The sequence below is a fragment of the Aphelocoma coerulescens genome, chromosome 4 (genome assembly GCF_041296385.1).
Source record: "Aphelocoma coerulescens isolate FSJ_1873_10779 chromosome 4, UR_Acoe_1.0, whole genome shotgun sequence".
Lineage (NCBI taxonomy): Eukaryota > Metazoa > Chordata > Aves > Passeriformes > Corvidae > Aphelocoma > Aphelocoma coerulescens.
In genome coordinates, this window is record NC_091017.1 from 50901643 (window position 1) to 50926081 (window position 24439).

The following is a 24439-nucleotide window of genomic DNA, read 5'->3' on the forward strand; positions in this document are numbered from 1 at the left end:
CATAAACAATTCCTCAGTAATCACTCCTAATGGCTGCAAGATTAAGAATTTACTTCCATAATAGATTTCCAGTTTCTGTATTATTTTAACATCACTTTCACTTTTTTAAGCACTCAAAAGGTGAAATGCAGCTTTTAATAATGTTTAATGAATAAGCAATTCCTCTAAGGAGGGTAGTGTCATTTCTAAACTATCTTTATTCACTGGAATAAGCCAGAAATTTCCATTTTTTTCTTGATTACCAAACCTGCAATCATTTTAAAATAATAAGATTGTTAAGCTTTCATAATTAAAATAATTAATATGCTGTGCATTTATGTATGTGGGCTGTTATAATAACAGAACAAAATTAATGTTTTATAATTAATAATAATTAATCACATACTATCAATTAATAAAATAAAAAGTGGTCTTACTAGTACATTCATTTCCTCTGAGTGAAAAAAATTAGGCTCTTTTACATGAAATGGTGGTGGTCTGACTGGTGGTACTGAGCAGCTGCCCTTGCAGGGCTCTGGAGGATGCTCTGGCAGCTGAACTGCCATGTCCACTATGGTCACTGCTGGCTCCAGCCTTGCACAGGCCAAGGCCACCCACTCCCAAAGCCATGGCACAGTGGTTCAGATGTCACATCACCAGTAGTCAGGCAGAGTTGGTGGAGGGGGAAGGAATTATTATCCACCAGCTGAAGAATAACCTCTATTGGGCCACTAATATTTGAATGTACTGCATGGTCCTGAGTGATGGCAGTAGTCCTGGCAGCAGTGCTTGTGCCACAGAATATTCATTTTTACATATCCATCTTGTCCCAGAAATGGGTCAGTTTGATGTCAAGAAATCTTACTATACCTCTCAACTGAATCCGTGGCACAAGCAGCTTTGTGCCAGTAAATTCACTGCCAGAATCATCACAGTGGAGCTGTGTTAAGCAATATACCATCAGGGTACACCCTGTCTGGGCTCTCAAACATCAGAGCCTTCTGGCTGAATCGTATGCCTAAATGTACCAAGATCAACAAGAAGACACATTTCCAATCCAGTGCAAGGGGGCTTCACAGAGAGTAGTGCTCCCATTATTTCCCCTGCCCTCAACAGTCACTGCAAGTACAGACAGTAGAGGAGCTCATTGCCCAAGTGCTTCCAAAGCAATCTTCCCAGGACACGGGTGGGCATGCCCACAGCCCAGCACCCAACACAGGAGCACTTCCACAGCAGCCACAGCTGCCACGGTGAAGGTGGCATCCAGCAGCACACGGTGCTTTTCCAGAGCACACGTCACCATCTTGCACTGACACTCCGAGTGCTATCTCAGGGTGCTGCTCTTCCACCTTAGAACAGGGGGATATCACTATGCCAATACATTAAAGGGACCTTTGACTCTTCCCTGCCATAAAGGCAAACTGGCCTCTATTACTTAGGTCTCACACCCTAAAAAAATGTAGAAGATGGACAAAGGAGAAAAAAGCAATGCAGCAGCAACAGAAAATGAGGAGAGCAGCCCATATGCTTGAAGTTATGGCTGCTTTTCAGAGGGATCATGAGAGGTTGGAAAAGGGGTCTGGCAGGACATCATAGAGCTCAACAAAGACAAATGGAAAGTTCCTCACCTGCAGAGGAGTATCTCACACAGTTGAAAACAACAAGTGAGTCTTGGATACATGTCAGGGAGCTGAGAATAACCTGGCTGAGCCAGGCCTCTCTGAGCCAAGCTCGGCATAACATTGCAAATCATCACAGCAAAGTATAGGGAACTTGTAAGCCAAGACTGGCTAGGATGTAACTTCACTAACCCTGAACAAATATATTTGGCACTGTGGCAAGATAAGGACTAACCAAACAGCTGGTCACAAATGCAAGACCTCTGTATAGGAAATGCTGAACTAAACAAAGTAATTTAACAAATTTCTGATGAGAGCCATTAATAAAATACAGGAAAATGCTGCAATAACAGTGCCATTAAGACTGCTGTGGCATGAGGACAGAGAAACAGTCTCATGATATTGTCACTGCTGGAAAACAGCTGCAGGGTGAGGTCATGGTGACCAACAATGACCACTTGTCTTTAGATTGAACTTTAGATAGAACTAACTCAACAGAAGCAATGAATAATCTCTCTGAGAACATACAGAAGTACATACTGAGAAGTACCAAAGGTCTTAGGTCACAGCACCTTGAAGGTATAAAAAGACAACTTAAAGACTACCAAGGCAGGATCAGCAGAAGAGGATCAGTGTTGAAGATCCCAGCATCTGAGAATCGATGGTTACACTGATAAACTACAACATACCAGGTACCAGGAGTGTGGGCCCGGAATGCCAAGAAAGGGGTATTGAGGACTTGCTGGATTGGGACAATTCAGGGATTTGCTGCCCTAAGTGTAACACTGTGCTGCTCATGGTTCGAAGACTAATGCTACTAATGTCTGTTATAGCTATCCACTGCCATTTTCATGTTTATTCCATAAATAGTTATGCTTATTCAATGTCACCACCAAAGTTATCTCACAGTTCTCTCATTTGTTCTGCCTTAAGTACTGTACAGTTAAATATTGCTAAGACATAACCACATCTTCTACTGCCATGCTTGAGTTCTCGTGTTGCCACATTATAGCCTACATAAGCTGATGAAAAAAATCACATATCTAGAACACCGTCACAGTCTCCTTCCTAGCTGGATATCACTGCTGCATGTGATATCAGTACCAAAGAAGCATGCAGTGGGTGAGAGAGTCTGGGCATTGGTGCATGTAATGATGTTTCTGGCTCTGCTGTGCAGATAGGTGCTAGAAGACTTGGCTGTTCTAGATAGAGTCAATTAAGAGGCAGCTCATCAGTACCATGCATATATGCGCCCTGAAAGGCACATTATGGACTAGATGCACTTGAAGGAACACCAGGTGAGTGCTCTCATGGAAGAACTAGAGATGTTCACATGGCTAATACATTTGGAGAGCTGGGAAACTGGGTCTTAAAAGCACTGAAAAGACTGTATCCCTAAAGAACAGGGTAGTTGCACATCTCATTTACCAGAAATAAATTCTATTCCAGTAAGTTTCTATCAAAGGAAATAGTCATGAAAATGATTTTGCTAAAAAGAAGTTCTATTTTCATGCTGTTACTATTTCATGAAGGTCAGTCTTCCTTTGTTTTCATGGATTTACTTGTCAAGCATTCCCATTTCAGTGTCAGTTAATTCCCATTTATTATAGTGCCAGTTATCTCAGACATCTGCATTTCCCCACACTGTGCAGTGCATGCCAATGCTGATGAAAAGGCAGCACATGTGTGGAGGAAGAAGCAAACGAATCATTCAATGTCTGGGACTGCTGCTGAGACTAACAAAATGTGGAGTTTCTGTAGGCAGCTTAGTGAAGCACACTTTCCTAAAACCATTTGCTTTGGATCCAACCTTTGCTAAGAGCAAGTAGATGTAATTGTCACCCAATGGCTCTTTTGTAATCCAGATATTGAAAGGCACAGAGTTCAGGTGAGTTATTTCCAAAGTGCAGGGATCCAAATCATGCAGAATGCTGCCACACTGGTCTAACTGGCTGCGGTGTTTTGACCCTGGTTGGATACCAGGTGCCCACCAAAACTGCTCTGTCAATTCCGTCCTCAGCTGGACAAGGGAGAGAAAATACAATCAAAGGCTTCTGCCTTGACATAAGGACAGAGAGAGATCACTCATTGTTACCATTATGGATAAGAAACCCTACTTGGGGAAATTACTTGAATTTATTACCCATCAAAATCAGAGATATATAATGAGAGGTAAAACAAAAGCCAAGAAAAATACCTCTTCACCTGACCTCCCACTCCTTCCCAGGCTTAATTTTATTCCCAATTCTCTACCTCCTCCCTCTCAGCTGCTCAAGGAGATGGGGAAGGGGGGTTATGGTCAGTTCATCACGTTTCTGCCACTGCTTCCTCCTCAGGGAGAGGAGTCCTTCCCCTGCTCCAGTGTGGGGTCCTTCTCATGGGGGGCAGTCCTCCATGAACTTCTCCAGTGTGAGTCCTTCCCATGGGCTTCAGTTCTTCACAAACTGCTCCAGCTTGGGTCCCTTTTCACAGGGTTCAGTACTTCAAGAAGGTGTGAGGCTCCTCCACGGGCTGTCGGTGGATCTCTGCACCCCTGTAGTCCTCCATGGGCTAGAGGGGTACAGCTGCTTCACCATAGCCTTCACCACAGGCTGCAGGGGAATCTGAGCTCTGGCACCTGGAACAGATCCTTCTCCTCCTTCTTCACTGATCTGGGTGTCTGCAGGGCTTCTCTCACATATTCTCACTCCTTTCTTCTGTGGCCACAATTACTTATCTGCAGTGATTTTTTTTCCCTTCTTAAATATGTTATATTCCAGGGGCATTACTGCCATCACTGATGGGCTCAGCCTTGGCCAGTGGTAGGTCCATCTTGGAACCCACTGGCATTGGCTCTGTCAGACATGGGGAAGCTTTCAGCAGCTTCTCACAAAAGCTACCTCTGTAGCCCTGCCCGTCTACCAAAATCCAGCCATGCAAACCCAATACCCTGACTCTCTGGGATCATCTCTGAAATGAAATAGAACAAGCAGCAGAAATGTGTTCTAAGGTCTAAGCTGACTGACGCAAGAGAGCTAAGACATGCAAAATGGGAAAATTTTATGGGATTCTAGCTTGTGGCTCTATCATTCCTTAGGTCATTTCACTGGATTTTATGAACCTTAATAACCTTTGTGTTATTTCATTTTGCATGTGAAATAGAATTTTCTCTGAAGATTACTGGTACTTCTATTTGTCCTGGGCTGACAGAAACTCTATATTCTGCACTGGAAAAGACTGTTCATTTCTGAGAAAGTCTTATTAAACTGATAGACAGTAGCAGTTGCCAACAGCTTACACCTCAAAGCTCTCATTGCCTTACTATTTCATGAAGTCTTGCTATTTCATAAATATGGAACAGCTGCTTGTTTCTAGATCTGATTAAAGAATTCTACATGGTTCTCAGGACGATGGAAAGTTAATATAAATCAACCAGGAGTTTTTCTTTGGAAAAACTGTCCTATACCAGTGTAAATGACTTGTATAATTTCAAAGAAATTCTGCTTCAGAAATTAAAGGAATTATTCGCATTTTCATTCTGGGTTAAATTTTAAAACATTCTAGATTTATTTCACTTCACAATTGCAAAATTTTGCAATGTTTCTGTAACACATGCATCTACATTTTCCGTAATACAGAAAATTAAGTTCTACCCAGCACCACAAATAAACTTCACTAAATTATTTTTCTCTTTTTTTTTTTCTTTTTTTAAACAGTCTTAATGGACTACCAGTTACAGAAAGAGGGAATTGAGGATGAGATTTAATAACAAGCAGACTCTTTTCATCTTCTTCATTTGAATAACTCAAATAGCTAGTAAGTCCTCATTTAGAGATAATTTTCCAAGACACAACTGCAGTACAAAAAAGATGGGCAGTACTGTAGCATCCAGGCAATAATGTGGATTCAAGAAGCACAAATTAAGCTCCCTTTCTATTGAAGACTTTATTGTGACTGTGTGCATGTTATTTGCATTTCTCATCACCTAATGTATAACAAATACCACAAGCACTGGGATGAAGAAAATATATTACTCATGGTAAGAAACTGAGGAAAAAGCCATACAGAAGGTGATGGCTGTGTGGCATATACCTATCACTAATACCTTTAAAAAACTTCTTTTGCAGATTAAAGTTATGCTTTGAGCATAATAGTAATGTGCTACCCTAACAATTGTTACTAAACCTTATTAAAGGAAATTTACTCATTGTCTACATACAGGCAGTAATAAACTATAGATCCATAGAAGTTTGAATAACTGACATAATATAAAAACTAAGATTGTGACATTTAAACTGTAGAACAGTAAAACTCAAATTGCCAATGAAGTGACAAAATTAGTTCCCATTCATCAAAAATTAAATAATATTAGTCTCTCTTTTCTGACCAAATTCATTTTTGTGAACTGACATTAACAGATCGGTGTAGCTCCTCTAACAATGGAACCCGACAAATTCAGCCCTACTGCCTCCTTCTGTTTATCCAATCCCTTGTTCACAGACTCCATGAGCTCTGAAAAGGTGTGGATTGATTGTGGTATCCTGTGTCTAAAGGAGAAACACATCCTCAGGTCCCAAACCCTGTGTGCATTTGGGTAGTCATAAAAGATGACATTCTCATTTCCACAAATTAGTATACTGGTGTCCTGGGTTGAGGGGTATTCTATTACCATCCTCATGAGCTGTTGAAATCAGGTGGGGCAGTGTTTCCTTGCCTCCTCCCCCCAGACTATCTTGCTGTTAATGGCCCATCATTGTCCTGCTGCATGACTCAGAGATAACTCCCTCCAGACTATCTTCTGTTAACGAGCCTAATCAACACTTGGCCTCATGACTCATTACCCCATTGTGAGATGCTCCACCCAGAGGGAGGAACCAAGCATCCCATCGTGGATATAACTGGGACTCTGAGCACCAAAGGGGGGACTCCACTGGATTTCCAGAGGACAGGAGCTACACAGCCACCGCTGGATTTTCTGAGGAAGAGCAGACCCCTTCTACTACAGGATCACCACTTCAGAGGATTGCAGCCACCATTCCACCAGACTGCTACGACTACCCTGCCTAATAGGGACTCAGGTTGTATCTTGACTCTGTCAGTATTTTCTTTTACTTTCTTTTCCTTTTCTTTAATTTCCATTAAATTGTTATTCTGACTTGGTGCCTCTCACTGGTTTGTTTTAAAACTAGCACATAATTTGGCGCCCAACGTGGGGCCTGCTCTGAGAGAAAGTCAGAATTACAATCTTGTATTAACAGAAACCTGTTCACCATGGTGCTCAGCTTGTCTGCATGGGTTCTGTATCTTGCTCTCTATATTTTTCCTCACATGGGGAACTACCTGCCTGTTGTGTTACTCCTGTTAAAACCAGGGACTGGTATGAGAATTGCTTTATTGGTTTATTATGTCTATAGCATAATAACCTGCGAGGCAATGAATACCATTCGGAATATATACTCAGTTTTGTTTGGCTCTCCTAGTCTGGGCTTCTCTGTCTGGGATCTCTTCAACAATCGCACCCAGCCCCTGGTGGGAGGAGTAGAGAGTGGTTTCTTCCAGCCTTTCAGGCCAAGCACAGCAGTTTTTGAAAATATTGAGTTCCCTCTGGATGTTAAGGATGGTATAATCTTCTTGTCAGTTCTATTCTCTTTTTTCTCTATGGCCTGCATTGTGTACACCATGCTTAGAAACAGAACGCTACTTAGTGTGGTGCAACGTCTGCTTGAGGAGGAGGTAAAAAGGAGCAAAGCAGCAAATACCATGTCTACACAGACTGCCACACAGAAAGGAACCAAAAGCAAAGCAACCGCACCCATCTCTATGCAGACTGTCACAAAGGAGAAAGGAAGCAAAAGCAAAGCAACCGCATCCATCTCTACGCAGACTGACACAGAGGAGAAAGAAACCAAACGCAAAGCAACAGCGTCCATCTCTACGCAGACTGACACAGAGGAGAAAGAAACCAAATGCAAAGCAACAGCGTCCATCTCTACACAGACTATCACAGAGGAGAAAGGAACCAAATACAAAACAACAGCGTCCATGACTATGCAGACTGACTCAGAGGAGAAAGGAACCAAAAGCACTGTCAGCGTCCCCATGCAAGCCACCACTGAACCAGAACAGCCCAAACCGATTGCAGTTGCCCCCGTGCAGAAGAAGAAATCAAAAAGCAAGTCAGTCCGCATAGTGACTGATGAGGATGCAGCAGGACCTTCACATCCAGCAGAAGAGGCAGAGCCAGAGATCATCACTCGGTCACTATCCCTGGGTGAGCTGCATGACCTGCGGAGGGAATTCACACGCCAGACAAACGAGTCCATCCTGACCTGGCTGCTCCGCATTTGGGATGCTGCAGCCAATGACACCATTCTGGACGGAAGTGAGGCCAGGCAGCTGGGATCTCTGTCCCGGGATGTGGTCATTGACCAGGGGATCGGGAGAACCCAAGAAACTCTCAGCCTCTGGCGGCGACTGCTTACAAGTGTCAGGGACAGGTACCTTTGTAAAGAAGACCTCCAGGTGCACCAAGGGAAATGGAGCACAATGGAACAAGGTATCCGGTGCCTGAGGGAATTGGCTGTGCTGGAGATCATTTTCTCAGAAGATGAGAGATTTCCTAAGAGCCCAGATGGTGTCCAGTGCACGTCACAGATGTGGTTGAGGTTCGCATGCCTTGGACCAGAGATATACTCCCGTTACCTGGCAACGCTGCAATGGAGGGAAGGCGAGGACAGGGTGGGCGTCTTGGTGAACAAACTGAGGATTTACGAGGACACCGTCACAGCCCCATTTCGCACCCATGTCTCATCCGTGGAAACAAGTCTTTCAGCTGAGCAAGTCCGGAGTTTGATTGAAGAAGGCCATCAGAAATTGAAAAAGGAACTTAAGGAAGAGATTTACCAGATCTCGCCAGAACCAACAAGAGTTTCTGCCATTAGGAGCCGGCGTCCCCCAACCAGGGAGAGAGGATACACCCCATGAGGTAATCTCTGGTTTTTCCTTCAGGAACATGGAGAAGACATGAGTAAGTGGCATGGAAAACCCACCTCCTCCTTAGCAGCCAGGGTACGTGAACTAAAAAGAGGGACAACTACCACAAGAAGCGCATCTAGAGTCAACATTGCTCCGGTCTCTCACACACAGAACTCCAGACGATACCAGAATGATAGTATGACTGATCCTCTTGAAGGGACCTCAGGAACATATTCACCGGAAGGGAGCAACATGCACCAGAACCAGGAATAGAGGGGCCCTGCCTCTAGCCAGGTAGAGGAAAGGGATAATCGGGTCTTTTGGACTGTGTGGGTCCGATGGCCTGGCACAGCTGACCCACAAAAATACACGGCTTTGGTTGACACAGGCGCTCAATGTACTCTGATGCCATCAAGGTATGTGGGAGCAGAACCCATTTCCATTTGTGGGGTGACAGGAGGATCCCAGCAGCTGACTGTACTGGAAGCTAAAGTGAGTTTAACTGGGAACGAGTGGCAGAAACACCCCATCGTGACTGGCCTGGAGGCCCCGTGCATTCTCGGCATAGACTATCTCAGAAATGGATATTTCAAGGACCCAAAAGGACATCGTTGGGCTTTTGGGATAGCTGCTGTGGAGACAGAAGATATCAGACAACTGAGTACATTGCCTGGCCTCTCAGATGACCCGTCTGCCGTGGGACTGCTAAGAGTTGAAGAACAACAGGTACCAATTGCCACAGCAACAGTACACCGTCGGCAATACCGCACCAACAGAGACTCTGTGGTTCCCGTCCATGCCGTGCCAAGGGGTGGTCAGCAAGGCCCATTCACCTTTCAACAGCCCTATATGGCCAGTGCGTAAGTCCAACGGAGAATGGAGACTGACGGTGGATTACCGTGGCCTGAATGAAGTCACACCACCGTTGAGTGCTGCTGTGCCGGACATGTTGGAACTTCAGTACGAGCTGGAGTCCAAAGCAGCGAAGTGGTACTCCACTATTGACATTGCCAATGCCTTCTTCTCCATTCCTTTGGCAGCAGAATGCAGGCCCCAGTTTGCTTTCACTTGGAGGGGTGTGCAATACACCTGGAACCGACTGCCCCAGGGGTGGAAGCACAGTCCCACCATTTGCCATGGACTGATCCAGACTGCACTGGAAAAGGGTGAGGCCCCAGAACATCTGCAATACATCGACGACATCATCGTGTGGGGAAACACAGCAAAGGAAGTATTTGAGAAAGGAGAGAAAATCATCCAGATTCTCCTGGAAGCTGGCTTTGCCATCAAAAGGAGCAAAGTCAAGGGACCTGCCCAAGAGATCCAGTTCCTGGGAGTAAAGTGGCAAGATGGACGACGTCAGATTCCCACCGAGGTCGTCAACAAGATCACTGCGATGTCTCCACCGACCAGCAAGAAGGAAACACAAGCTTTCCTAGGCGCCATAGGTTTTTGGAGAATGCACATTCCTGAGTACAGCCAGATCGTGAGCCCTCTCTACCTGGTTACCCGCAAGAAGAACGATTTCCACTGGGGCCCTGAACAGCAGCAAGCCTTCGCCCAGATCAAACAGGAAATCGCTCATGCGGTAGCCCTTGGCCCAGTCAGGACAGGACCAGAGGTGAAGAATGTGCTCTACTCTGCAGCCGGGAGCCATGGTCTGTCCTGGAGCCTCTGGCAGAAGGTGCCTGGTGAGACTCGTGGCCGACCACTGGGATTCTGGAGCCGAAGCTACAGAGGATCTGAAGCTAACTACACTCCCACAGAGAAGGAAATCTTGGCCGCCTATGAAGGAGTCCAAGCTGCCTCGGAGGTAATCGGCACAGAGGCACAACTCCTCCTGGCACCCCGACTACCAGTGCTGGGGTGGATGTTCAAGGGAAAGGTTCCTTCCACGCATCACGCCACTGACACCACATGGAGCAAATGGATTGCTCTCATCACACAGCGTGCCCGTATTGGAAACCCGAATCGCCCTGGGATTCTGGAAATTATAACAAACTGGCCTGAAGGTGAGACTTTTGGATTATCTTCTGAAGAAGAGGAAGAGCAAGTGACTCGTGCTGAGGAAGCCCCACCATATAATGAGCTACCGGAGACTGAAAGACGTTATGCCCTCTTCACTGATGGTTCCTGCCGAATTGTAGGCACTAACAGGAAGTGGAAAGCTGCAGTATGGAGCCCCACACGGCAAGTTGCACAAGCTACCGAAGGACAAGGTGGATCGAGTCAGGTTGCAGAGCTTAAAGCCGTCCAGCTGGCTTTGGATATTGCTGAACGAGAGAAGTGGCCGAGGCTCTATCTCTACACCGACTCGTGGATGGTAGCTAATGCTCTGTGGGGATGGCTGGTTCGCTGGAGAAAAGCCAACTGGCAGCGCAGAGGGAAACCCATCTGGGCCGCTGAGATTTGGCAGGACATCGCCGCCCGAGTAGAGAAGCTGACCGTGAAGGTTCGACACGTGGATGCGCACGTACCCAAGAGTCGGGCTAATGAAGAACATCGCAACAACGAGCAGGTGGACCGAGCTGCCAAGGTGAAAGTATCACAGGTGGATCTGGACTGGCAGCACAAGGGAGAACTATTCCTAGCTCGTTGGGCCCATGATGCCTCTGGTCATCAGGGGAGAGATGCAACATACCAATGGGCCCGTGACCGAGGGGTGGACCTTACCATGGACAGCATCTCACAGGTCATCCACAGCTGTGAGACCTGTGCTGCAATCAAACAGGCCAAGCGGGTGAAGCCTCTGTGGTACGGTGGACGATGGTCAAAGTACAGGTATGGGGAAGCCTGGCAAGTTGATTACATCACCCTTCCCCAAACCCGCCAAGGCAAGCGCTACGTGTTGACCATGGTTGAAGCAACCACTGGATGGCTGGAGACCTACCCTGTGCCTCATGCTACAGCCCGGAACACCATCTTGGGCCTGGAAAAGCAAGTCCTGTGGAGACATGGCACCCCCGACAGGATCGAGTCAGACAACGGGACTCATTTTAAGAACAGCCTCATCAACACCTGGGCCAGAGAACATGGTATCGAATGGATATATCACATTCCTTATCATGCACCAGCTGCCGGAAAAGTTGAACGCTGCAATGGACTACTTAAAACCACCCTAAAGGCACTTGGTGGGGGGACCTTCAAAAATTGGGAAGTGAACTTAGCGAAGGCCACCTGGATGGTCAATACCCGAGGGTCCATCAATCGAGCTGGTCCTGCCGAGTCTGAACCCTTGCACACAGTGGATGGAGATGGAGTCCCTGTGGTACACCTGAGAGGTATTTTAGGAAAGACTGTTTGGATTAATCCTACCTCAGGCAAAGGCAAACCCATCCGTGGGATTGTCTTTGCTCAAGGACCTGGTTGCACTTGGTGGGTAATGCAAAAAGATGGGGAAACCCGTTGTGTACCACAGGGAGACCTAATCTTAGGTGAGAACGGTGTGTAGGGTTTCATTGTATATATATATATATGTATGTGTGTTTAGAGTTTAAGAAAGTATTGATTTGGGATGATGTAGATGGTAATAGAATAAGGGGTGGATAATGTCCTGGGTTGAGGGGTATTCTATTACCATCCTCATGAGCTGTTGAAATCAGGTGGGACAGTGTTTCCTTGCCTCCTCCCCCCAGACTATCTTGCTGTTAATGGCCCATCATTGTCCTGCTGCATGACTCAGAGATAACTCCCTCCAGACTATCTTCTGTTAACGAGCCTAATCAACACTTGGCCTCATGACTCATTACCCCATTGTGAGATGCTCCACCCAGAGGGAGGAACCAAGCATCCCATCGTGGATATAACTGGGACTCTGAGCACCAAAGGGGGGACTCCACTGGATTTCCAGAGGACAGGAGCTACACAGCCACCGCTGGATTTTCTGAGGAAGAGCAGACCCCTTCTACTACAGGATCACCACTTCAGAGGATTGCAGCCACCATTCCACCAGACTGCTACGACTACCCTGCCTAATAGGGACTCAGGTTGTATCTTGACTCTGTCAGTATTTTCTTTTACTTTCTTTTCCTTTTCTTTAATTTCCATTAAATTGTTATTCTGACTTGGTGCCTCTCACTGGTTTGTTTTAAAACTAGCACAACCGGACACCAGAAATATATTACAAAAATACATATAAATTTACAAGAATTTTATTCAAGATAATGACATAGAAGTATGAAAGGGGGCTTCTGCCATTGAATGCAGATGACAACCAAGAATAAACAATCATTTGAAGAGGTGGTCTCTGGGTAAGTAGGTCTGTAGTTGTTTCAAGCCTGAGGAAACTGCTCTGTCCCACAGCTTATAAGAACACCAGTGAGCACCTACCAATACAGGCATTTAGGTTCATTTAAACAGCAGATATGAATAAAGATGTGTAGGGAATGAGCTGAAGAAAATTATGCATTATTCATGCAGCTAACACTTACTCATGCCTAGTATAAATTGAAACCTAAAAGTGCAAATCTAGGACACTGAGATTTTCAGTCATGCTGAGTTATATTTAAATTCAATCTATGCCAAAAATTCTGAGTTCATTTCATGTTTTCAAATCAGCACAGAAGCATTTCACACTTTCTCTCACTGGCTACATTTTGGGAAACATAAATTATGAATGTAGCAGTTTTTGCAAGTGAATCGTAATAATTGCTAGGTGGATTTCATTTGAGATGCAGTGGACATGACATTAAGCAAAATGCATAGCACTGGTGATTCGTTTAATTCCATCTGACAGCTCCTGAAAAAAAATATTTAAATCACAAAACAACTGAAAAATGAGCAAGTTTTACAAGTGAGGAAAAAGAAGCTTGATTTTGCAATTCTATTTTCTTCAATGAAACACTCATATAACACCATTTCTTATAAGTCCTGTTAACTCAAAACTGTGAAGACAATCATTTTTAGAACATACCTGTTTTTCTGCAATCCATGCTGTTTTAATCTCTCTGCAATTCTTATTTTCAAAATAAGGAAATCATGCTGAACTCCTGCACTAAGCCACTGAAAAAGCTAACTGGTATTTGCCAAGTGGAAAAATCTTCTTTTCAGTTTTGCCTAACCAGGCATCTGTAATGACACTTTTCCAAAAGATACCTAAAAGCTTCATCCCCTGATTTTACCTAGTCTTAACTACCTAAGGAACACAAGGCTGGGGAAAAAAATAAAAAATGAGAGAACTGACATAGCTACTGTCCTGAAAGAAGACTTTAACTCAGTGGGAGAATCTGGACCCACAAATTAAGAAAAGTCATAGTAATTTCACCTCACTAAGCCTACTTCCCTGTCTGATTTTCTTATCTGAAGACCATTTGAAGGCAGAGGTGAGCTACTACAGGCCTTAGGACAGCACAGCTCAGTTTCAGTTGGAGCCTACTGGCACAACTACAAAATAATTTGCACTGAATGCGAGCAGTTCAGCCATTTCCTCTCCTCTCACAAGCCTGTGAAAGAACAGGACCATACAAATAAGAAATCTGAAACAGCAATTCTTTTTCTTACTCTAAGGGCAGCACAGTTTGCAATCAACCTCACAGACCTTTGCTTTCTAGCATTCCTGCCAGGGTATGAGTGCATAGCACAGAGGAGCAGAGACACGCAGAGAGCTTAAAAGCACTACTTTAGCATAACATTGTACCTGGACTAACTGGTTGCTGTCACACAAACTGACACTACATCTGTAAGAAGAAGGAGAATATGAATCCATTGTGTGGTTTTTCCACATGGTTTACTTTTTCCACTGAGCAAGTCAATTATGCTTTATGTAATTGCCATTAGGAAAATGAACTTGATGATGAAAAATCCACAGACAGATCCAAAATTATTATCAGACTGGAAATCCTTTTTCTTTTGAGGTTTTCCTGTCCTTAGAGAGGAATACAGCTTTAGCTGAGAAGTTACTTTACTTCTACACTGTCCTTCAGAGGACTGAACAAGAACTCTGAAAGAGCATGAATGAGACCAGTTCTTCTAAGGCTGGGATGGTTTCAAACCCTGCTCCAGAGGACTTTGCACAGTTTGTCTCCCAAGAAGAGTGTTAGGCAAAAGGTCTTGCTCAGATAATGTGTTAGTTTCAGAAGAGTGAAGTAGGGAAGAGCCAGATTTAAACACCTCCTAATGGATTAGTCACTTACAGTGTGAGCGATGTAACAGGCAACTCTGAATTTCTCTTGTACAGAAAATTACTACACCACTGAGACCCATTTCTGAGCCTATTCTATTTCAGATCTGAAAGGATATGGTGAAAATATCATGCCAGGTCTTGCTTTTTAAACAACTAATTCAGCCTGGCCAAAGTCTGTTTGCAAGAGCAAATAGAATACTAGCTGATCGAATGTTTAAGGCTTTACAGCTTCCTTGCCTCCGAAGAGAAGCACATACTGTGGTAATACAATTACAGAATTACCAGCAGCTAGAACAGCCTTCAGATGGGCATATTATTGGCAGCAGCTGCTCAAACAAGTACTCACCTCCCTGTGCTCACAATATCCCAGCAATTGAAGGAGTGAGAATTTATGTCAATGAAATCAGCCTTCTCTCAAAGTTTGCAGAGTGTGCTTCCATAGCAATCCAACTACTTGATGAACAATTACAATTGTCAATTTGAAAAACTCCTTCAAGGTTATTTAATCTATCAAGGTTATTTCATCATTGAAAAGAAAAGATTTTAATAGTCTGGATATACTCAAGTTAGCACCTAAGCCACTAACCTTCCCAAGCACTAGGCATTTTACCAAATTATCATCCAACATAAAACAGGAGAAGATTACAACTGTAAAAGGCTAAGGTAAGACTTTGGCGACAATTAATCTGACACAATTTAATTAGGCATATACATATAAATCCACTGTACCTACAGTCCAACAAAACAGAAGAACAGAGACTAACAAAGCAGAGGCTTAGCAGCTTCTCTCAGGGATTTTTGTCTAAGGCCATTTCTCTTCCTTTTGCTTGATTGGATATCTTTTACATCTTCCTGCCTTAGAAAACATTTCTACTTGGTGGCCAGCTGTCGTAGCATGTAAAAGATTACACTCTAAAGCAGCTCATGGTTATACAGATAATTTACATAATAAAACTTAAATGTACCTCAATGGAGAGAACTTCCAGTAGTAATACCAAAACACATTAGAGAGAGCACCACCTACAAAAAAAAGAAAAAAAAAGGAGTTCATAAAAATGAATCAATTACCTGAAAGACCAGAGTCAAGTTCTTAAGAAAATAGTTGGATTGCCACAGATTTTGAAAATACATTATGACTACACAGATTATTACGTTAGTGAAATCTGGATACAGCACACTTGTTTGCTATTACATCAGCCAAGTCAAATTTGAAACACTTGACTTCTAGTCTGTGCTTCATACATCCCTGCATAAGAGGGAAAATATTAAATCAACATTTGTGCTTATTATGGCATAGGTGTCTACCACAGCCATATGGTAGAAAAACAAACACATTAAAACTCTCATCTTCTTGTATGTTTCCATATTCGTATTTTGTAATCACAATGAATGCATAGTTATATAATTTTTTAATCTTGATTTCCAATTCCACCCATATAGGTATAATGATATACTCCAGTATTATTTGAAATGCTGATGTCAGTTTTGATGCAGCTTCCTTACTAAACAGATTTTAGAGCAGAAATCAGTTATTTCTCATGACAGTGATGGGATTTTAAAATACCATTATCCCCTGAGATCTATATATGGTGCCAATACAGTGCCGATACTGTTCCAAGTAAGTCATTATAGCTGTACATTAGTACCACCTGAAGATCTGGACCTTACATCAATTGTGAAAGCCCAGTAGATCTGAACTTGTGCCTCTTCATTGTTCATGGCCCTTACATGTCCCAGCTGCTATGACTCTATCTGACCAGCACAAGAAAGTTTCATGCAAAACATTCACATATGCCATTCCTCAATCAGCTCACCTCTATACAGATACAAGGATAATACCACAACAGAAAAACCACACTTATTTCCTTGAGAGTTTTGGTGGCCAGAAAGCTCCACAGGTAGAGCTGTTCAGATCCTTGGAAACCTCAAGCCAGTCCTGAACGTATTTTTGACACAAAAATGAAACTTCAAACTATGATGGGATAAAAAATCTGAAAGTAAAAGGGGAAAAAATTTTAGAAATCCCTCCCTCTTTCCTCTTTTTCCAAGTCTCCTAGATAGGTAATGGGATTTGTTCAGTCAAAATTTTAAACTGAAAATTTTATCAGATCTTCTGAGTCTCCACCATCTTTAATTCTAATTAAAACAAAACCAGTGTTCAAAAAGTAATATTGTAAAGAAGCTAAAAATTAAACAAGCCAAGAAAACAACTCAGCAAAACCATCCTTTTTCAGAAAATGCCTTTAGTTCTCATTAATGAACATTATCTGATGATAAGGCATTTGCTACAGAATTCTATTTGATGGCAAACTTCTATAACACTGTTTTGCCATTTCAGTTGAAAATCTGTAATGATGAGAATGCAAACAGAAAATCTTCTAAGATGCCATGTAAGATACCATGGGAATCCATTTCTTTCTTATTGCCAGGTGATGATATCCTAAATGCTGTGTTTTTTTAAATGTAGGCACAAAGGAATCACTTAGACATTTACATCTAAAATCCTCTGTTTATCTAGAAGAACTAGCTGCCAGTGTTGTATGCTGGCTAGATCTGCTGAGTGCATTATCAACAGTCTTCTGCTTCAGCAAATTACTTTATTAAATTTTCTGGCAAGAGTTTACTCTGTATGAAAAATGGATGTATGTGATGTACTTCCAAATGGTTAAATGACACGTCCTTTATGATTTTTAAAAAGATTTCGAAGGACAAAGAGTGTGGAACTTCAGGTCAAAAAAACAAGCAGATTTTTCACTAGTATGTCTTTGTTGAATAAAACACTTTACTACAAGTTATTTCACAGCCTGAACACATCATTGTTTTGTCAGATAAAGACATAGAGTTGGTCTGTGGCCTGAAGGAAAGGAAAAGCTATGATTCCTCTGTTGGCAACATACAACAGTTAATGAATCCACAGCACACTGGCATTTTTCATTAAATACTGTTCAAGTATTTCCAAAGTAAAATCCCATTGGCTACATTTCATTCAGAGTCTCTTTGGGGGCTCTTGTTGCTCTTTCAGTGTAACAGCAATAAAAAGATCAGTGGAGATGTGCTGATGAAATAATGTAAAAATACCCACAAGACATGCCTGTACTTCACTAGACTGAGGTGTGTTATTTTCTCATAATATAGGCAAAGATAAATTACAACTTGAAATACTACTTGCAAGTTTTGAGATTTACAGTTCATTTAATCAGAATTTGAATGCATGTAAACAGGAGTCTCCTCACTCATTCTGACATTGTCTATAATAAGAAACTGCACAGTAGCAGCTTTAACAATCTTTGTCAATGTAATTATCTAAGCTGAAGCTGAAAGGCCAACCTTGAAAATTGTGTGCAGGCTAATCAGGTAAAAAGGTCAGAAGAAAATATTTTAGCAGCATAATTTTCAGTTACTCATACAATCATAGAATCATTTAGGATGGAAAAGACCTCTAAGTTCATGGAGTCCAACTGTTAATCATGTTTACTCTTGTACAGTAAATGGACAAGCAAAGTAACTACAGCCTAATACAGGATTCTGAGTTCTCAAAAAACATGTTTTACCATGGTTTCTCCTGTACGGATGGTAGATGGAAAAGCAATGATAAAAGCAATGTTTGGTATATCTATTATTGATGATTGGGGGAAAAAGGTAATCAACAAAAAGAAATTTCCATATGCATACAGACAACTGAGTGAAGAGTAGATTGATGTACAAACTGCAACACACATACAGAAAATACTTTCAGGAACTCCAAGTGACAGCTTCCTTTTCTGGGTTTTTGAAAGCAAGAACAAGTAATTAGCCCAACATCTAATCAGTTACAAAGCTCCCCTAGAAATAGAACTGACCAGCACTTCAAATTTCCACTTCACAGGAAACAAAGGCGTTTCAAAATCTGACCTCATTTCAATTCAGAATAAATGAGAGTACTCTCAATATTTCCTTTGAAATAAAATTTAAAATGCTGTGTTAAATTTTTTTTTTCATGCTTATTACTTTTATCTTATTCTATTACAGGTAAATACTATATATATGTTATTGGATGTTCTCAGTGCATAGCACTATTTATATTATCACGTTGTCATACTGTATCATGACATACCAAATGGCCCAGTATTCTGTTTTTGTATTATTTTTGTATTATTTTCATTTAAAACCAAAAGAAGTTGCTAGATTGTTTATAATTAAATATCTTATTTTTGAATCAGGGCTGCATAGCATTTTAAGAACTGTGGCTTGGTATGGGTTTTGGGCCTCCCAGAAATCAAATTTATCATTTCCTGGAGAGGGACAGGCTCAACAGTAGTTTGAGGAACTAGATGCTCAGCATAACTGCATGAAAATTTTACAGACCTGAGACAAATTTATCCATTCTTCTCATACAATTCACAGGCCAGCAGTTCAGGAACTTTGCTACAAACTAGACTGGTTTTTATTTGTGCTGCAATGAGACAGTGTGCTACTTTGAGGCAAAATGTATTGTTTTCCTTTCATTTCAGTGCCAAGTAGCATAATGAAGAAAACAAGCTTTTGATCTTTCTGAATATTCCCTAGACACATTTTGCTTTGAACATCCTTGTCTTCATAAAAATATCTGTTACTTTGTCAGATGCTCTTTATTAATCAGTCCTTGCACTCGCAGATAAAGAAAAGACTAGAGATATTTCTCACAGGTGAAATATATGTATAATGGATAATCAGAGGCAGAGGTGTACACAGACTTAATGTTATCAAATGATGCAAGCTCTCAGCTCTTCCCAAGATTCATACTGCACACATCTCAGTTCTACTTAGGCTCTCATTTGGAACGAAATGAGAGCCTAAGTTCCCCTAAAACTGCTAAGGACTGTCTGACCATCCATGAACCACTCTGGCAGTCTCACTTGGACAGAGGTCACTTCACAGTTACGCACCCCATACTCACATAGTCAGACCAGGTTTCCATAGCAGAGTCTCAGACCTCTAGATCCTTTCAGTAATTTAATCATGGTACAACAGAATAACAGCTCAAGCTGGTGCCTCTGGGGAGGAACCCCGAGCAAAGGAACCCCTGGGCTTTTCTACCCTCACAGTCAAAGTGCAGAGGAGTCTGGGCTCTTCGAGCTGAGTCCTCAGCTCCTGCCGTGTCTCTGAGTGTCCGGTCTCCTGGCTGGCACCACAGGCCCCCGTGCCCTTTGCTGTGCAAAGGTTGGTTCCAGTTCCTGGCCTCTTGTCTGGGGCTCTCACCACCCAGAGCTCAGCCTGGAGGTGGCACTGCAGCTGCTCACCGAGCTACCAGCACTGAGTGTATTCTTCAACAAAACAAAGGTTAGGTGAAGGCCAGAGGTAATTTTTTGCGAGGACTTCAAGCTGAAGTTCCTTCAGACAAGATATCACTAGGGCTGGCTCTTTCCCCCTTACACAGTCCCCCAACACCATTTCAATAGACCCATTCTCAGTAGAACAGTACTCTCAAACATGTTTAGAACACTTTTGGCTGTGGTGGGTGGCCCCTCTCTGGTTGTCAGGTGCCCACCAAAGCTGCTTATGACAACAAGCTTGGGTGTCAAGGTAAGGGCAAGGAGAGAACACTCAGCAATTATTGTGATGGGCAAAATAGACTGAACTTGGGAAAATTAGTTTAATTTATAACCAATCAAATCAGAGCAGGGTAATGAGAGGGAAAACCAAGTCTTAAAATATCTTCTCCCCCACTCCTCCCTTCTTCCTTGGCTCAATTTCACTCCTGAATTCTCTACCTCCACCTCCCAGGAGCACAAGGAGATGGGGAATGGGGGCTGCAGTCAGTTCATCACATGTCTCTGTCACTCCTTCCCTCTCAGGGGCAGGATTCCTCACACTCTTCCCCTGCTCCAGTGTGGGATCACTCCAACAGTAGGCAGTTCTCTGTGAATTTCTCAAACGTGTCCTCCCCACAGGCTGGGGGGAATCTCTGCTCCAGAGCCCAGGGCAGAGACCCTGGTGCCTGAAGGGCTGCTTCTTCACATATACTCACTCCTCTTTTCCCCAGGTGCCGTTACACAGGTGTTTTCCACCCCTTCCTAAAAGTGTTATTCCAGAGGCACTACCACTGTCGTGGATGGGCTCAGCTTTGGCCAGCAGTAGGTTGATCTTGGAGCCTGCACTCATTGCCTCCGTCAGACACGTAGGAAGCTTCTGGCAGCTTCTCACAGAAGCCACCCCTGTAGGTCCCCCCACTACCAAAACCATGCCACACAAACCCAATATGCTCACACATCATGCTCCATGTATGCAGTACATAATCCTGTTAACATCTTATAGAAATGTCACTAGCAGCCCTGAGACAACCTTCACCTGACTGCAGACATTTTCAGCAGAAAAAGCACAACTTTAAATTTCTATCCCCAGAGGGACCAGATGCATTCAGTGAATATTCTCCTACAAAGATGCAGATAGTCCTGTCTAATGGAAATCATCATTAACAATGCACTCCACGACTTGAAGGCCATGGGGTTTCTTCCAGAGATATTAACCTTCACTCACCTGTCATAATGTTACCTATTCAAAACCTGAGTTTTCCTCCTCTGATATGAAGAGTTTGATTTTGTGGGTACAGCTGAAATGAGCAATGCTCTGTTCTGGAATATCAAGAGTGAACAGTAGCTACTAGAAGGCCGTGGTCCCTACTGGAAAATAGAGCATTGTTTACAATGGGCAATGGCAATTCTAACATTAACAAAGAGAAGTGAGTCTTATATAGAAGAGTACAGGTAGGTTGTGTTAAACATCATTAAAATAATGGGGGCTTTTCTGGATATTGTTTCAACGAGAGGGAGGTAGAAAATCATGAACAAAACTCTAGAAAGGTAACATCAAAATGCAGCTCTAAAAGCACTAAGACATTAATTTCAAGCTAAGAGCAATCCTGCTTTGTTTCTGCTGCCCCCAGCTGCTCATTTCTATCTGCATCTTTATTATATACACTGGCTTTGTTACATAGCCTGGCTTCAAAAACACAATTTGAGAGGGTGGGCAATTGTATACAAATGCAAAAAGTTTTGAAAGGACTTTCCCACCAGTCATCCTGTAAGACTGTGATCTCACATGATTACCATATGAAATTACTTTTATGTATTTTAAGTGTTGACTGGAATTCTCGAAATCCTAAGAAATTAATTTATTTTCTTGCAATTAAAGAAAGAATTGTGATTTTGTTCTTTGGAGTATTTTTAATTATTTGTCAATAAATGGGGGAATTGCCCTTAAGATACACGATTTCATGCTTTTTCTGACAGAGATAACCTGCATGGACCTGAATTTTGCTTCAAAATAAGGTAACAGCTGATACTGCTTCATGCATAAGCTTTTTATTTTTTTGCTTTTGCACACTGCATATAATACAGGAATTTTATTTGTCTCACAGCATAGTTTTATGAATTAGAACCTATACCTAAATGCACTAAAAGAGTGCTCTGAGAGATGACCTTCAACATTTCATTATGCAAAAGTAGTTCTGTATCATCTTTAACGAATAGTTTGTTGATTACAACTTTCAGCATATTCTGTAAAACAACTTCACACAGAGCATAAACAGTAAAGCTACACATTAAAAAATACAAAATCTTATTTTATGGATAATTTCAAAGAGAATATGAGGAGCAACTCTGTTTTTTTCTAGTTATGCCCAAATTATATATATATGCTCCTCAGCTGATTCAGTCCTATTTAAGTGTGCAAAAAATAGAAGCATACTGCAGACATTTGAACAGAAGCTATATTTGCAATACCAGAACTGGAAAAATTATATGACTCTGTTCTAACTACAACACAGCCATTATCCACAGCCACAGCATATTCATTCACTTTAAATGAATATTCACTTGGCTGTGAGCAGCCAAGTGCCTAACCAGGAGAAGGGAAATGAAATCAAATAGGTTATCTTCTTTTATGGTGCCCCTTGGCATAGCTTTCTGAAAGGACTACATAAATATAATAGTATTTTTATTCCCAACAATGCTAGCATTAATAGCCCTTTGTATAAATAACTTAGAAAAAGCTTCATGGAAATGAATAATGAGGTGTATCAGGAAAGGTGTTCAGCTACAAAACGGATGGCTCCTGACATTATCAGAAACTGATTTTAATTGAAATAGGGAATAATCATGTACCAATAATACTAGTGTTCCTGTCACAAGAGATACTCTATTTTAGGGGAAGACCAGTACAATCTACAATAAACAAATGTTTTCGTTTTATCACATTCTATTTCCCATTGGATATTTTCAATTTGTTGACTGGGTTAAACTCACTGTGCTCTGATCTAACACGTAATTCCAAATAACCTTCAAGATAGAGAGCTACCCACTGCCAAATTCGTTTGAGGACAACACAAATAGTGGGTAAACAAATTAATGTAATTACTGATAAAGTCTTATTTTTAATATGAAATATGTTTTCAGAAAGACAGACTGTCCTGGGAATGTTTCTTTAGTGGTCCTAAACTAGCAAAGAAAACCTTTTCTGAAAGACCTCATGACTATTCACATGAATCCATGTTGAGCAGTTGCTACTGATGTTTTTTGTATTTATGATTCTGAAGGAAAATGATCAGGACATTGTATATCCCTTGAATATGCACATGAAGATGAGCCACCCACAGTATTTTTTACATCCTAAAAATGGCCTGCAGCACTGAATTGTTTCAGTCATTGAAGCTCTGAAATACTGGCTAGATCCCAAGGCAACTCAAGTGCCAAAAGACCAAGTGGAATTATTTTCCAGTTATTATTAGGCTCACAAAGCATCTACAAAATTTCTACCTTTTGATCAACAGCAACCTTGCCTCCCCTCTTAATGCAACAGCTAAAAGTGTAGATCCGATGTAGTATATGACATAATTGGCTGAAAATCTAATTTACTAAAAAATTAATTTACTTAAAAACCAAAAAGAAAACAATAAATTATGAAATTCCATGACACGTTAGATCATTTCTGGATCTAACATGAAAAAGCTGAAGAATGGTAAAGGATGAAGCATATTCTCTGTGACCAAAGAAACCAGAACATTCTGAAACTGCTTTAGTGGTCAATCCACTTCCAAATATTGTAGTGGCTTTGTAGTATTGCAGTAACCAATCAGGAGTTAACCCACTCCTGTTACAACAGCTCTGGAACAACAGGGAGCATAAATAAATAATTTAAAGGAGATTTAAAAAAACAGTAGAGAGCAACAAAAATCAGCACCGATTGTTATACAGTATTCTGATAGCTGAGTTCTTCTGAAGCTTATGCCAACTACCAGATGCAGCTACAAGTGCATGTTATTATGGGCAGTAACACATTTGTCAGTGACTGGATGGAGAAGAGTCAGTATTTTCACAGTATCTTAAAGACCCGCATGTTTCCATAGCTAAAAAAAATCATATGTTTGTCTTAGGAATCACTACATGGTCTTTTTAATGTGGAGAAGAAGAAAACCCCTGGTTTTATGAAAAAATAATTAACAACTCAACAGCTCTCACCTGCTCCACAAGTGTACATCCAAAACAAAAAGCGTTATCTGGAAAAGTCATACCTTGAAACTTGGTCCAACCATACGTTTTCCTAACCATAGTCAATGTTATTTGGATTACAACTGCAGAGGAGTACCTTGTTATTCACTGCTCATGATAAATATTTAATGTTGACACTACATGTGTGTATTTGCCATAAATCTGAATTTATAGTGATTTCTAACATGAAGTTTTAACTTGTGAAAGTTGTTATCTCATCATTCCTGAAAAACAGTATTAGTGCATGAGCAATTCAATGTGCT

General features: G+C 41.9%; 1 protein-coding gene across 7 annotated transcripts in view; it reads right to left on the minus strand.

Moving 5' to 3' along the window:
* The window catches only part of TRMT9B (tRNA methyltransferase 9B (putative)), a 120317-nt gene that overhangs the window by 54084 nt on the left and 41794 nt on the right, over positions 1-24439 (minus strand). For 6 of the 7 annotated variants that reach the window (XM_069014044.1, XM_069014041.1, XM_069014043.1 and 3 more), the window contains one exon: positions 15639-15693. The gene's annotated coding sequence lies outside the window, so the exon portion shown is untranslated. Of the gene's footprint in view, positions 1-15638; positions 15694-16487; positions 16506-24439 lie in introns of those variants that run through there. The other variant, XM_069014047.1, reaches the window with a different exon arrangement.